The 15,184-nt window shown below is 36.7% G+C and overlaps 1 protein-coding gene across 2 annotated transcripts in view; it reads right to left on the bottom strand.

The window, feature by feature from the left end:
- The window catches only part of SGCZ (sarcoglycan zeta), a 631,986-nt gene that overhangs the window by 289,749 nt on the left and 327,053 nt on the right, over positions 1 to 15,184 (bottom strand). The gene's annotated exons all lie outside the window — the stretch shown is intronic.

The raw sequence follows: 15,184 nt of genomic DNA, 5'->3' as shown, positions 1-15,184 counted from the left end.
GAATTATTCTCTTGACTTGGTTTCCACATTTACACTTGGAAATCTCCTCTCTTGAGTTTCCTCCCAAATGAATGTCTTCTCCTTTGATCTTTCCTCTGGTGCTTTTCATCGTCCTCCTGACATTTAATATTAAAACACTCAAGGGCTCAGTTTTCTATCTACACACCCTGCATAGGCAATTTAATCTGGCCCTGTTGTGTTCTCCAGAGTACAGGGTATAGATTCTTCACACTTCTGATGATGAAAGATAGCCCTCCAGTCCCAGCTCTGCATCACCCCTAATTTCCAAACTGCTACATACAGATTTCTATATTTCTATCGCCACATGAATAACCGAGAGGCAACTCAAACTTAAGTCCAAAATAAAAAATCATTGATCCAAACCTCCACAACCAATTTCCCTTTGGTGTTCTGCATCTTAATAATGAATATCATTATTTATCTAGTTGCTCAAGTGGAACACCTTGGAATCTCTGATGACTTTTATCCAATGCCACTTCCAATATTTCAGTGAATTCTGTTGGCTCTACAATTTACGTGTACCCTTAATCTGACCACTCCTCACCTCTCCATAGTTATTACCCAGGGACAATCTTCCATCATTTCTCCTAAGTACTGAAGCGACACCCTTATAACTTCTCTCTAACTTTTTATATTTTAACCAATGTATTCCTTTAATGTTAAATCAAATTATATCATCACTTTATGCCCAGCCAGGAGGTCACAGTTTGATGCCTGTTCAGGGCACATGTCTGGATTGTGGGCATGATCCCTAGTAGGAGGCATGCAGGAGGCAGATTATCAATTATTTTATCTAATCATTGATGTTCTCTCTCTCTCCCTCTCACTTCCTCTTTGAAATCAACATATACAGATAGTGGTAATCCTATATAATAAAAGCCCAGCGAGTGAACAGCCAGAATGACCAGTCGACCAGTCGCTATGATGCGCACTGACCACCAGGGGACAGATGCTCAATGCAGGAGCTGCCCCTTGGTGGTCAGTGCACTCCCACAGTGGGAGCGCTGCTCAGCTGACAGGGATAAGCGATGCTCCCACAGCAGGCTGATCCCCACAGGCCACGCCCCCACCAGTGCATGAATCCTGTGCACCGGGCCTCTAGTATAATATATAATTATATTACCACTTTAATCAGAACATTCTATGGCTTTCCATCACCACTGAAACTCAATTTAAGATACTTACTTTGGTCTCTGCAGTGCTACATAAATCCGGCTCTGGCTGTTTATTTATTTTTTTAATTGTATATGCTACCATTCATCTCTTTGTTCACTCTCCTTGGTCACACTGACCTTCTATTGTTCCTTGAAAACAGTAAGCACACTTGTCTTAGGTCTTTTGCATTTGCTCCTCTTTTTGACTGGGTGGTCTAAGCCCAGATATTTGCATAAGTATTCTTTTCATTAGGATTTCTGTTCAAGTATTCCACCATCTAAGAGATCTCCCTGTTCATGCAATCTAATGTATCTTCCTCAACACCATCCATCACCTTATGAGGCTTTATTTTTTATTCATAATAATTGGTACTACCTGTATATCATTTATTTAGGTTCCATGAGGGCAGAAACTCTGTTCTGTTCTGACATATATGTAGAAGAAACTCAGTATATGTTAAATAAGCAAGCATATTATATGGCATTCCTTGCAGCCATAAATTCATATATAGTTCCAAAAGATTTGGACAGCAACTAGGAAACAATGTTTCCTGAAATACTGCTCTCACTAGATTGTTCAAAATGGCTTTAGTGGCTGTGGTCTCTTAATAACAGTAAGTTTGATTGAAGAGCCATGTCAAGCAATTTGGGCCTTTACTTATTAATATGAAAACTGCAAATGAAAGAGAAGTTGATGAATCATGCCAGTTATAGAAGATTGCTAATTTAATAAGCAACTCATTAGAATTTGCTATGGTGCCTCTGAAGTTTAATGAGCAGAAATTTTCCCTCTAATTTTTCTGAAGTAGTGAGATGTCAGTGAACTGAATTGATGCTTTAATAATAATAATTTCTTCTCTACTTTCTTCTTCATGAGAAATTAGCCTACTTAATCCTCCAAATCATACTCACATACATTAGTTGTACCAGTCGGAGAAATCAGAAGTCATATAAGTTATGCTAGTAAAATACATTACACACCGCATACTGCCAATACTTAGGTTTAGCCTTGTGGTAACTAGCTTAAGGTTATACAGTAATGCATTTTCATATATTTTTCTAATATGTTTGTATAGTAAGCTAATCATAATAGCAGTAAGGATTGCCAAGACTCTTAATGAACACTCTAAATATTTAAATACTTTTTTAAACATAGCTAATTTTATTATCATCTCGAGAAAAAAGCCAAATCCATTTAACCATTTTTAAAAAAATGTAACTAATTCATACATATATGTTCACTTAATAACGCTTTTTCAAAACCATGCTGTTTTTATACTCTAAATTAAATCTTTATAGGCTTCTTTAAAGGTTAAAACTCTTCTTTCTTCCATATATAGTCAAATTTCATATACACTTTAGGAAGTCACCTTCATGATGATATGGCAGAGAAAAGTGTGTTTCTCAAAATGATGTACTTTGAAGTCAGAGCTGAATTTAATACCAGATCAGTCATTTCATAACTGTGACCTTGGAAAGTTAGCTTAATCTCTCAAGGCTCAATTTCTCCATCTTTAAAATAAGGATAAATCTGTTATAGAGAATTGCTGTGTGGCTCAACTACATACATTTTTATGAAATACTGACTTATAGTAGACATGTAATAAGTATTGTTTTCTACTCTAGTACCCCTCTTGAAACACTGACACATTCATCCTGCCATTCTTTAAAAAATATTTCTTAAGCATAAACTAAATGTCACCCACTGAATATATAATTATGAGTGAGCCAAATCCCCTTAATTCAAAGACACTGTAAGAACTAAGATAACTGTTAATCAAACTTTCTTTGTTGCTACTAGCACATATACAAAGTCTCCAAAAAGCCTGATTACTTTAATAGTCTGCAATTCGCATTTAGTAGAAAATGTTGATATAGATTAATGACCACCAAACTAATGATTTTTATGGTGATATTTAATTTAATAGACTGATCATTCTTTTCAGTTTGAAATTTTAAAACTGTACAAATGGAGACCAGCAGTACCTAATAAAGCATTTGAGGCATAAAGTCACTGCTAGTTCATTCAGAGCATTTTTTAGATCTTATGATCCTCATGACAAGTATAGAACCAGCGTTTAATAGTTAGTTTGAATAATATTGTTATGCAATAGGTAACTTGGATGGAGAGTATAAAATATAGGGTTTTAGATATCAATAATTACAGGCATAAAGATTTTTTTTTTTGTCTACATCATGAAGAACATGCACTTAGAAATTTGATCATCAAGGTTTCTGATTCTTGTGTGATACATGGACTATGTGACTTTAATCAAGTATTGTTTTTTGTAATCCTCACCTGAAGATATTTTTCCATTGATTTTTAGGGAGAATAGAAGAGAGAGGGAAGACAGAGAGAAACATAGATGTGAGAGAAACACATCAATTGGTTGCTTCCTGCATGAGCCCTAATGAGGGCCTGGGCCGGCGAGGGGCCTGCAACCAAGGTATGTTCCCTTGACCAGAAGTGAACCTGGGGCACTTTGATCCACCGTCCCATGCTCTATCTACTGAGCCCACTAGAGCTAATCAAATATTTTTTGAATTCCAGTTTCCTCATCTGTATAGTGTGCCTTGAGTATTAGAAGTGATAAAAAGCAAAATTACTGCCCTATAATAAAAAAGAGCAAGAGTGTTCCTCAAACTTTGTCTAGAATTGCATTAATAATGTATTTCATTCTAGTTTTTAAGCACCAAAATGGATGGAAATGTTTTGATTCTCCTAGAAAATGATAGTGCATTTGCTTTCCAAATGAAGGGTGTGCTTTAAAGCCCTAGATGCTAAGGAGTACATCCAAGAGTACATTGATACCTTCATAATTTGGGAAGCAAAGGATCTGAATAGAAACTAATAAAAGTAGCTTTGGAAAACATATCTAAAATGATTAATTTGGCCCTAAGTCCATCTTTTACTCTCTCTTCTTCAGTCTCTAGAACTCTGAACATATTTTATATCTATTATGGCTCTCTGAATAATGCATTACTATTATTTTAAACTGTCTATCTTTCCCACCAGAATTAGTTGTTTAAAACATGGATGCACTTATAACACTTGGCATCTCATAATTATTAGTTAAATACACAGCTTAGTATCCAAATAGAAATAAAGAATAATTTGGGAATATAAAAAAAGGAAATTCACTTCCCTTTTGAAAAGCACTATGATTTCCTATTCAAGAAACCATTCCTCTGGAATCTAGATTTTTTTTGTCATATCCTAATGTCTTTCTAGTCTTTATTGAAATCTCAGCTGTAAGTTAAGAGCATTATCATTTGTCCTAAATGAGTGTCTGAATTAAAAATTAGATAAACCCATGTCACACTGTAATTTTTAAAATGAGAATATATAAAGTTTTGTTCTCTCTCTCTCTCTCTCTCTCTCTCTCTATATATATATATATATATATATATATATATATATATATATATATACTGTTGATTTTTTACAGAGAGGAAGGGAGAGGGATAGAGAGTTAGAAACATTGATGAGAGAGAAACATAGATCAGCTGCCTCCTGCACACCCCCTACTGGGGATGTGCCCACAACCAAGGTACATGCCCTTGACCGGAATCGAACCTGGGACCCTTCAGTCCACAGGCCGATGCTCTATCCACTGAGCCAAACCAGTTAGGGCGAGTTTACTCTCTTTAATCAAAATCTTCTCTCACTATGAAGATTCTTTTTGACATATATATTTAATGTTAAATCTCTAGGATGTTTATACAAACCAACATTTTACCAAATGTCATATTCAATTTCACTTAAGGATGTTCTTAAACTCTAGAGAAATTAAGTTATATTCAGAGATTCTATTATTCTGTCTTCGTGGCCATAAAAATATATGTAAATATTTTCCAGTCATTTCAGGACTTGGACCATGTCTTAGTCTTAATAACCAAAGTTGAATAAGATCTTAGAGTTTATCAAGTCTAGAAATTCTGAATTGGTATTTGAAGATCCAACTCTCTAATTATATGCCATCACCTTTGCCAACTTGTGAGCCTATTATATTGGAAACCAAGCCTTAGCTTAGCAATGGCTAAAGCAAATCTACAGATTAGTAAAAAATGAATTATCCTATCTAATAAAAAGGGAATATTCTAATTGACTTTCACACCCTCACAAAGATGGCGGTGCCCACAGCCTCAAGATGACAGTGTCCAGTCCCCTCAGCCCCGCCAGGGCAGCAGGCATGTGGCATGGCCGGGCCCACCCCCAGGCATGTCAGGCAGCTCTGCGCTCCTGCTTCCATAGTCCCTCAGTCCCCTCAGCCCCCCAGCCACCCAGGGCCAGCCCGAGGCACAGGCAAGCCGCAGGTGGCCGCTGCACAGCCGCCCATGGCCACCCGAGGCTCAGGTAACCAGGGCCGGCTGAGGCTTGAGCTGCTGGCAGTGGCAGCAGCAGAGGTGTGATGGGGGCGTCGCCTTCCCCTGATTGCTGAGTTGCCTCCCGCCCCTGAGGGCTCCCAGACTGTGAGAGAAGGCAGGCCAGGCTGAGGGACCCCACCTTCAGTGCATGAATTTTCATGCACCGGACCTCTAGTTTTATAATACTAATGAAAGTGTGTCAGTAATGTTTAAGTCATTTAAAATATACGTTATGGCATTATTATAAAAATACTACACTTTTTATCAGCATATCACACTCATGTGCATGTGTTAGAGACAGATGACAAGTTTGATTAAAAACTTTTCCTAAGTTTATAAAATGGTTTTATTATAAATGCATAATATAACCAGAAATCATCATCATTAGAGAAATGTTTTCAAGATTACTTAGCAAAGCTTATTTTGTTATTTCATCAGAGTTTTTTTAAATAATGCATTTTGGTTTGCCAAATATATTTTCAGTGATCAAAAACTGATTAGCAGAATTAATAATGGAGAATGTTTTAGAAATAGTTGTAGAAGTCATAAACAAAATTAACATTTTTAGAGCAAGGAGAGAAATCAACAGAACCAGTATACAAATTTCTGGTTTCAGGTCCAATTCCTGCTCAGCAGTCTATCAGAAACAAACAAACAAACAAACAAAAAACTAGAGAAATTTAACCCAATTTCTATAAAATAGTGAAAGATAAAATATTCACAAGTACCATTTTTTGTGATTAATTTATCCTAGGAATAAGGACAAAAATAATGGCTTCTTAGCTGGCTTTAATTTACTTATTCAAATCTTAGCAACAATTCTAAAATGATAACCATTAGCACAACACTTACTTGACTGCAAACTAAAATGAACAATTGTTAGAAGAGATGCTGAGGAAACCAACCAGTCTCTCTGGCTAGCCCTGGACCACAGAGAACATGCCCTCAGTGTCTCCTTCCTGTGTCCATTTGCCTGAGGCAAAATAAATCACAAATTAACTGTTGTAACTAGATTTAAAACTCTAGCTTTTATTAACTCTAATCTATATACATATAACGGTAATATGTAGTAATTAAAATAATATGAATGAAAAATGGTTGTGATGAGTGTTAAGTAGATAAAACACAAATAACTATGCCATAATGACCAACACTGTAAGAAAGAAAGGTATGAAAAGAACTGAAAGGAAATTCAATAAAATAATATTTGCTGTGCATGTAGGCATATGAGTACATTTAAAAACTCCAAACTCTATTTTTTTTTAATTTTTCTACAGTAATTTAAATTTAATTTTCTGTTATACATTTAAATTAAATTATTAATGACATTATTTTTAATAAATTATATTCAGTTTAATTTTGTTTATAGTAACTTTTAAATTATAAAATGAAATTATAAAACCACGAAGCAGACTAATTCAACAAATTCAACTTCTTGAAAAAAGTTATGCATTTGAGATTATTACATAGAATATTAATTCATGCAACAGAAATATCTTGAAGCATTAAATACCTACCAGTTTGATCAGTGTATTTTGCATATATTAATCAAAGAGGTAAAGACTTACAGAAACCCTAGTGAAGAAATTTTATAAATAAGCAATCATTCCTATATTTTCTCTCTGTTTTGCAGCATTTGGACATGTGTGCACTAGAGTGAAATAAACATTTACATAGTAGCTGTTTGCTATTTCTTATCTATTACTCCATGTATACAACATAGGAGGTTTCTGCCATTCCTGAGCCTGTGTCGGATCATCTGCTTGTAAAGGGCATTCCGAAATGAATAGTAAGTTTGGTATTTATCAATCAGACCATTAGAACACACAGAGACATTACACCAACATCTTAAATCCAGGTATTTAGAAACTTTTTACTTCTTGAAAATATGCATGTTAGATTTTTATAACAGATGAGTTTTGCGGTTTTTTAAAAAATATGAACAATGCCCTGACCGGTTTGGCTCAGTGGATAGAGCATTGGCCTGCGGACTCAGGGGTCCCGAGTTCGATTCCGGTCAAGGGCATGTACCTTGGTTGCGGGCACATCCCCAGTGGGGGGTGTGCAAGAGGCAGCTGATCAATGTTTCTCTCTCATCAATGTTTCTAACTCTCTATTCCTCTCTCTTCCTCTCTGTAAAAAAACAATAAAATATATTTTAAAAAAATAAAAAAAAATGAACAAATCCTAAAGGAGATGACTTCTATAAGGGTAAATTTGAATTGATGTTTTTTACTTATATTTTTATTTTTCATCAACCTTATAACCTTGTAATATGTATATATTGTTTGTAGATTTTCCAATGTTGAAAAAACCCCATTTTAGAGTGAAAAAAAAGGTTGGGCAGAAATATTAGAAAAATGTGATCCTTCTTGGGGAGACAAAAGGCATCACTGGAACAGGAAGGAGCCCACAATTTGGCAAGGGAAGCGTCTCCTGGCTGCCAGCCCTCTCATCCCCACAGCTGGCTTCCTTTGAGCAGGACACACACTGCCCAGCCGTATGAGGTAGCCCTGGGAATACTTTTATTCATCTAATTATTTATTGCATTACTTAGCACACATAGTTTTTTACGTATATATTTTATAAGTATTCTAAACTCAGGTTCAGCATTGGTTCCTACACACTTTGGAAACCATATTTAAACACAACCCTATTTTTACTTCTGTGATGGGAATGAGTCATTGGATTCTCTATTGTGCTGCCAATAAAGCATACAGAAAAATGGCAGTTCCAAATTCTGGCCTGGTTCTTTAAAAATAGGCCAATTAGGAGATTGACCAGCATTGCCAAGACATAAAACACTTTCTCCTCATGACGAGGACATCTAGGTGACAAATGGATTCATTTGCTAAACTATTGTGTGAGCCCCTCGTTGGTCATTTTTACTAAAGAGTAATTAACTAAGCATAATATAATAGTTCACAAGCATATTAGGAAAGTTTCTCAGGAATTTAAATAGATTAGCTATGATTAGAAACTAATGAGATCTCTAGGAGTACCAGATTCAATTGCAAATGTTGTTCAGACAAGATGCCTAATAATTTATATAAGAAATCTAAATGAACTTAAATAAATGACCAAGTATGTCAAACTCAGGGTTATATTACAATTCCAAAAACATCAACATTTCAAATTGATTTACATTTTCAAATATTCTGATCCATTGTTTAAACCAAAATGTTAGTGTTAAACAATATCATTATTGACATAATTTGTGAAGCAGTCACAGCAAAAGTAGAAGGAAAATCAGTGTGAAGTCAGAAGGGGAGAATGATAAATTACTGAGATAGAACAACCTGAAATGTGAAAATATGGGATAATGTTGACGGACTGACACACTTGAAGGTACACATGGTGTCTACCAGTAAATGATTTAAACTAGTCTGTTAGCATAAGATCTTTTTTTATTGTTGTGGTTACGAAGAATTGTATCCATTTGGATCAATATCATACATTGGAGAAGAGAACCGACCAGGATATAAAATAATAGAAGAAAAATCCAACAATTAAAAACAATTATAGAAAAAAAATTGTAAAGTGCAGTAGAATATAGTGATAAGTATTCATCCCCCCCACTCAATATAATAATGTAATTTTTAAAAATTTATCACAGTCATTAACATTTTATGTGTAATTTTCAGGGTACTTCGGGGGAAAGTACTCTTTAATCTGTGCATCTAGTTTATTTTGAATGCATATTTCTATGGTATAAGTGAAAGAACTAAAATTTCTTTTATCATTTGCTGAAGTTTAATGAAAAACACTTAAAATGTGTGCACGATCAGGAAACTGGCCATTCCTGTGGCTGTCAAACACTGTGTGTTAAGCCCCTCACTCCACCAGAGGAGCAGTCAGCAGAGCACAAGGCAGACAATGAGACTTAGAAGTAGATGATTGCGATTCTATAACCATATACTGATAGAGTGATTCTGGCAAGTTACTTAACCTCTTTCAACATGTCTCTCTCTATAATCGGGCGGCGGAGAGGGATGACCACGTACAAGATTGTGGGCAAGACAAACAAAATACTTTGTGTAAAAGTTTTCATAATCTACAACTCACTCTGGACTCACAATCTTATGTCCATAAATCAGTTAACAGAGAAGCTGAACTGGTTTTCTAAACCATTGTGTTTAGCACTTATGTACCTTGAAAGGAAGGGCTTTAGCATATCTATTGGCAGCACAATAGAGAATCCAAAAGCTGTCTTTTCTATAGATCAGGCACAAGAAACTCAGCACCACATTGTCCATTACACTGAAGTACTAGCATTCCCGTTGCAGGAAAAATCCTGCAATAGGGTTTCCTGCTGCACTCTACCCCGCCCTGCCTGCTCTCCTCCCTTGTCCCCCGCCCCGCCTTCTCCGCCAGCCCACCTGTTTTTCCCTTCTCCCCCGGCCCTGCCTCCGCTCCTCCCTTCTCCCCCGCCCCGCCTTCTCCGCTAGCCAGCCTGCTTTTTTCCCTTCTCCCCTGGCCCTGCCTCCACTCCTCCCTTCTCCTCCCCCCGGCTTGCTTGCTTCTCTGAAGCTTTGCTCCCTTCTGCAGCTCTTGGCTTCTTTCTAAGCTGTCTTGATATGCAAATTAGCTGCCATCTTTGTTGGGGTAATTTGCATACTCGTCCTGATTGGTTTGGTGGGCGTGGCTTGGCTGGTGGGCGTGGCTTTTGGCATAGCGAAGGTGCGGTCAATTTGCATATATGTCTATTATTAGGTAGGATAATTTCAGGTCCAGTAATGATGCCGTGGGCATCATGCTCTAAAACACATTTTAAATCTTATCTGTAGATTTAATTGGTTGTACATGGGTGTTACAATATAAGAAATGTACGTATATTAACCATGGACTTTTGATGCTGTGACATCTGAGTCCTCCCTGGTCCTGGAGAGACTGCCCCACCCAAGGCTAGCCATTCCTAGAGATGGTAAGCAACTCACCTGCAGGCATACATTGGATATGTAAACCAATCAATGTGGAGCCCACACCCCAACAGAGTCTTTGGCTCTCACAAGTATCACTCTGGGCCACCATCCTCTGTAACCCAGAGCCTGCTGAAGTCACTGAGACCATCCAATACTTTCCTTAGTCATTGATTGTTTCCCATGGTAACACCACACTAAAGGCTCTTGCCCAACTGTCCCTCATCCCTCCTCCTAGAGCCTTGACCCTACAGGAATTGCCCTTCACCCTCTTTCTAGGAATCTGGGAATATTAACATGTCTTTCATGCATTCCCAGACCTATTTTCAAGCAAATCCTGGGTGCCCTTAAAATAAATTTTAAAAAGTAATATACTCATATTAATTTTAAGTAAATAATTATCCTCTGAATATTTTGTCAAATATTTTCTTTTTTTATAGGGCCTTAATTATTAAAACAGGCAATACTGATTACTCCTTTTGCAATTACAATTTGTTTTCAAAAGCATTTTAAATGCATTTATATAAATGCAGATATGATAACAGGATTGAAAGAGAATTTAAATAATAATCATACCTTCTATAAGAAGCCACAAACCTCGGGGTTAATTTTAACTCAGTTCTAAATCTTGCTATAAAATAGGATGAATGAAAGCAATTTCAAAGCTTTGGAATTACATTTTGTTAATCATATACCCATGAAGTTCTTATTTTTCTCCTCCTTTGACTAGAGATTTGTGGAGATAGTGAATCTTATGTCCATAAATCAGTTAACAGAGAAGCTGAACTGGTTTTCTAAACCATTGTGTTTAGCACTTATGTACCTTGAAAGGAAGGGCTTTAGCATAAAAACAGAAGCAGCAATCATGGAAGCCTTCACAGGTCAAAAAGCCAAGGGAGACTACCACAAGGCCCTGACACAAACTGATGGAATAAAATAGCAAATCTGCATTGTGACTGAGGTAACTGGGTAGCAAAAGGGAATGTCAAGGTTACGTTGCTTTATCAAGATTGAATTCCCAGGAATGTGAATTGAGGCAGAAGAAAAATTATCTGTAAAGATATAATAAAATAGTAGGACTTAATCACTGAATAATAAATGGTAAGAAAGCTCCAGCAACAAGACTATTTGAATCTCTAAATTTAAACAGAGTACAAAGAGAATATATAAGCATTTTCCTTGAAATTTTTACATCAAAGTATATATTTTATATCTTCCAAGAGGTATACTAAGGGACTGCAGCTCAGGGAAATTAAAATCAATGTCACATTTTTTAATAAAATATTAACAAATAATTTTTTCTAAATGCCTCATATCTGAATAGAATATTGAGGACTATTGAAGGAACTATAAGCTCACCTCTCAAACAGATTTGTAGAGAGACAATTCAAAGGTGTTGTGTCTGCCTCACCACCTACTTCAAACACCCTTCTCCACAACTATATGGAGAATTTGATTTTTAATAAGAAAAACTGTCTATGATTTTACTTAGTGGTAATAAATAGTTCTACTAAAGGATTTTTTTTTCACCACTAGGCCTCATATAAAAATGTATATGTATTTTCCATGATTAAAAATTTAAAGACACTAAATGGCTACACCAAATGTTGATGAGTAACTTTTATCTTGTTTAACTTGGTATGGGAATGGCAATTTTGGTTTTTCAAATACTTAATAGTATCTTGTTATATATACAGTAAACAGGGTGTCAAATTCAGAACAGTAAAACTATAATAAATAAATTTACTTTGTCCAAATAAGCATTAGGTATAGGAGATAGAAAGACTGAGGGTGGGGATACAAATTCCCCATACTGAAGAAGCTCACAAAATGATCTGAAAACAAATGAAAGAGAAACATCGATTTTAATACGCCCCAGATGTGCAACTAGTGCCTAAGCACAGTGCCTGACCCAATGTAGATGATGTACATGTCATGGAAACATAAATGGTAGAAAATTTTCCTTTGTGCTCTTAAAGCTTGAGGACAACCAGCCCGAGCAGAAGTTCATCAGGGGTTAGAGGCAGCAAGAATGAGTACATCCATTCCAGACCACGTAAGCATCATAAGCAAAGGCAAAAAGGCAGGCACAAAAGTCCATTATATATTCTGGAACTTTTGGTAAATGAAGAGGACTATGAAGATTGAAAGCACTCTGACTGTGAATAACCCATCTCAGTATATAATTTTTACTCTGCATTTAAGCCTTCATTTAAATATCTCCAGACCATAGATTATAATTGTAAGTGCCTTCTGCTGATATGTTCTAAACTAAGCTCCCCTGCTTAAACTCACCTCCTGCCACAAATCTGAAAATACTGGCCGTATTTTGTGCAGGTTCAAGCACGTTACTGCTTATTCTTTTAGCTTCAAGATCTCATAAATTTCACAGCCAATACAGTGCAAATTTATTCATTTTGACAGTCATTATAACTAAGAGACATGCCTTCCCTTTATTTTTTGCTATATTTTTTTAACTGTCATGTTTTCTTTTTGGAAATATTTTTTTTTCAATTACAGTTGAGATACAATTTATACTAATTTCAGGTGTACACCTTAGTGATTAGACATTATATAACTTACTAAGTGATCATCCCAATAAATCTCATACCCATATGACATCCGACATCAGTTGTTGCCTTCTACATTAATTTAACAAAGTAACTTGCCTCAAAATATTCCAAAAGCAAAGTAGCTATAAAAGTAAAATGAGTAAATGATATTTTTCTTTGATGGTAAAAGGTTAATCAGACTCCTATATTGGTACAGAGTAGTTTTAGTTTGTACAAACTTATTCCAAGTTCTAACAAAACCAAAACTTCAGATATAGAAGGTCAATTAGAAACAAACTAAAGTGACCCTTTTCGATAGAAGGCTAGTTAAGTTGTACATTTTCTATGGTCACTGGGGATCCACATTTCTCTACTCCAGACAGTCCTCCCCCAACAACTCACATCCGTTTTGTTCTTACTGATTCAGGAACCATATTGATTTCCTAGGGCTACTGTACTAAATTACTAGAGATCAGGGCACTTAAGCATCAGAAGTCTATGTTTTCATAATTCTAGAGACTTGAATTCCAAGAGTAAGGTACCAGTAGAGTTGGTTTCATCAGAGGTCAAACTCCTTGTCTAATAAATGGCCTCCTTCTCCTTGGGTCTCTACATTGCTTTCCATAATAACCTGTCTTATAAGAACATCAGTTATCCTGGATCCCGGCTTATCCTAAAGATCTCATGTTATCTTTATTACCTCTTCAAGGGCCATATCTTGAAAGACAGTCACATTCTAAATACTGGTGCGTTTAAATTCTAACACATAAAGTTTTGGGGGAGGGGCACAATTCAGTCCATAAGTAGAATGGGAAAGAGAGTCTTTCAGAGTGGTTGTGACAAAAAGGGAAGTCTTATACACTGTTGAAGGGAATGTAAATTAGTCAATCATGATTGAAAATAAGTGGAGGTTCCTCAAAAAATTAAAAATAGATCTGCCATAGAATCCAGCAATTCATTTCTGAGTATATATACTCAAAAGAAATAAAAATGGTATATTGTTAGATATATGTAAAACCATGTTTATAGCAGCATCCTATATAATAAAAGCCTAATATGCTAAATGTCCAGCCAACCAGTCGGCCATTCAACCAATCAAAGCGTAATATGCTAATGATATGTGAAGGCTGCTCAATTGCTCGCTATGATGTGCATTTACCACCAGGGGGCAGACAGTCGACTGGTAGGTTAGCTTGCTGCTGGAGTCCGACTGATCAGGACTGAGCAAAACGGGTTGGACATGCCCTGGAGCCCTTAAATGGTCCCTCTCTGGCTGGCCAACCTCCGATGTCCCTGCCTGGCCCCAATTGTGCACTGGTGGGGTCCCTCAGCCTGCCCTGCAGCCTCTTGCAATCTGGGATCCCTCGGGGGATGTCAGAGAGCTGGTTTCGGCCTGATCCTGCAGGCCAGGCTGAGGGACCCCAATGGTACACGAATTCGTGCACCGGACCTCTAGTTATTCATAATGGTCAATATATGGAAACAACACAAATGCCCATCATTGGATGAAAGGACAAAAGAAGACATGGTATATCACACAATGGAATGTTATTTAGCCACGAGAAGGAAAGATATCCTGCCATTTGTAACATCATGGATGGACCATGAGCACATTATGCTAAGTGACTTAAGTCCAACAGGCAAGACAAGTACTGTCTGATATCCCTTATAAGTGGAATCTAAAGAAGTAAAACCTATAGAATATACAGAGTAAACTTTCAATTAACAGGGGATGTAAGGTGGAGAAATAAAATTGATGAGTACAAACTTTTAGTGACAAATAAAGTCATAGAGATCTAATGAATATCATAATAAATATCCTATCTAATAATAGTCAAATATGCAAATTGACCATACCTCCAACACACCCACAAGCCACGCCCACCATCCAATCAGAGCGAGCATGCAAATTAACCCAAACCAAGATGGCTACAACCACAGAGAGCAAGGTTTCCTAGGTAACAGAGGAAGCCAAGCTTCCCACCTGCCCTTGCCAGGCCTAAGCCTCCACTCAAGCTACAAAGTTTCAATTATAGAAGGTAAACAAATTCAAACAAATGGCGGCAGAATGGAGCTTGAGAGAGCAGGCCAGGGTTGCCACCGGCAACAGGGGAAGCAAAGCTTTCCACACACCCTGGCCGGACCCACCTGCTTAAGGCAACAAAGTTTC

This window comes from Cnephaeus nilssonii (assembly GCF_951640355.1).
Source record: "Cnephaeus nilssonii genome assembly, chromosome: 8".
NCBI classification, from domain to species: Eukaryota; Metazoa; Chordata; class Mammalia; order Chiroptera; family Vespertilionidae; genus Cnephaeus; species Cnephaeus nilssonii.
This window is presented reverse-complemented; position numbering and strand designations above follow the sequence as displayed.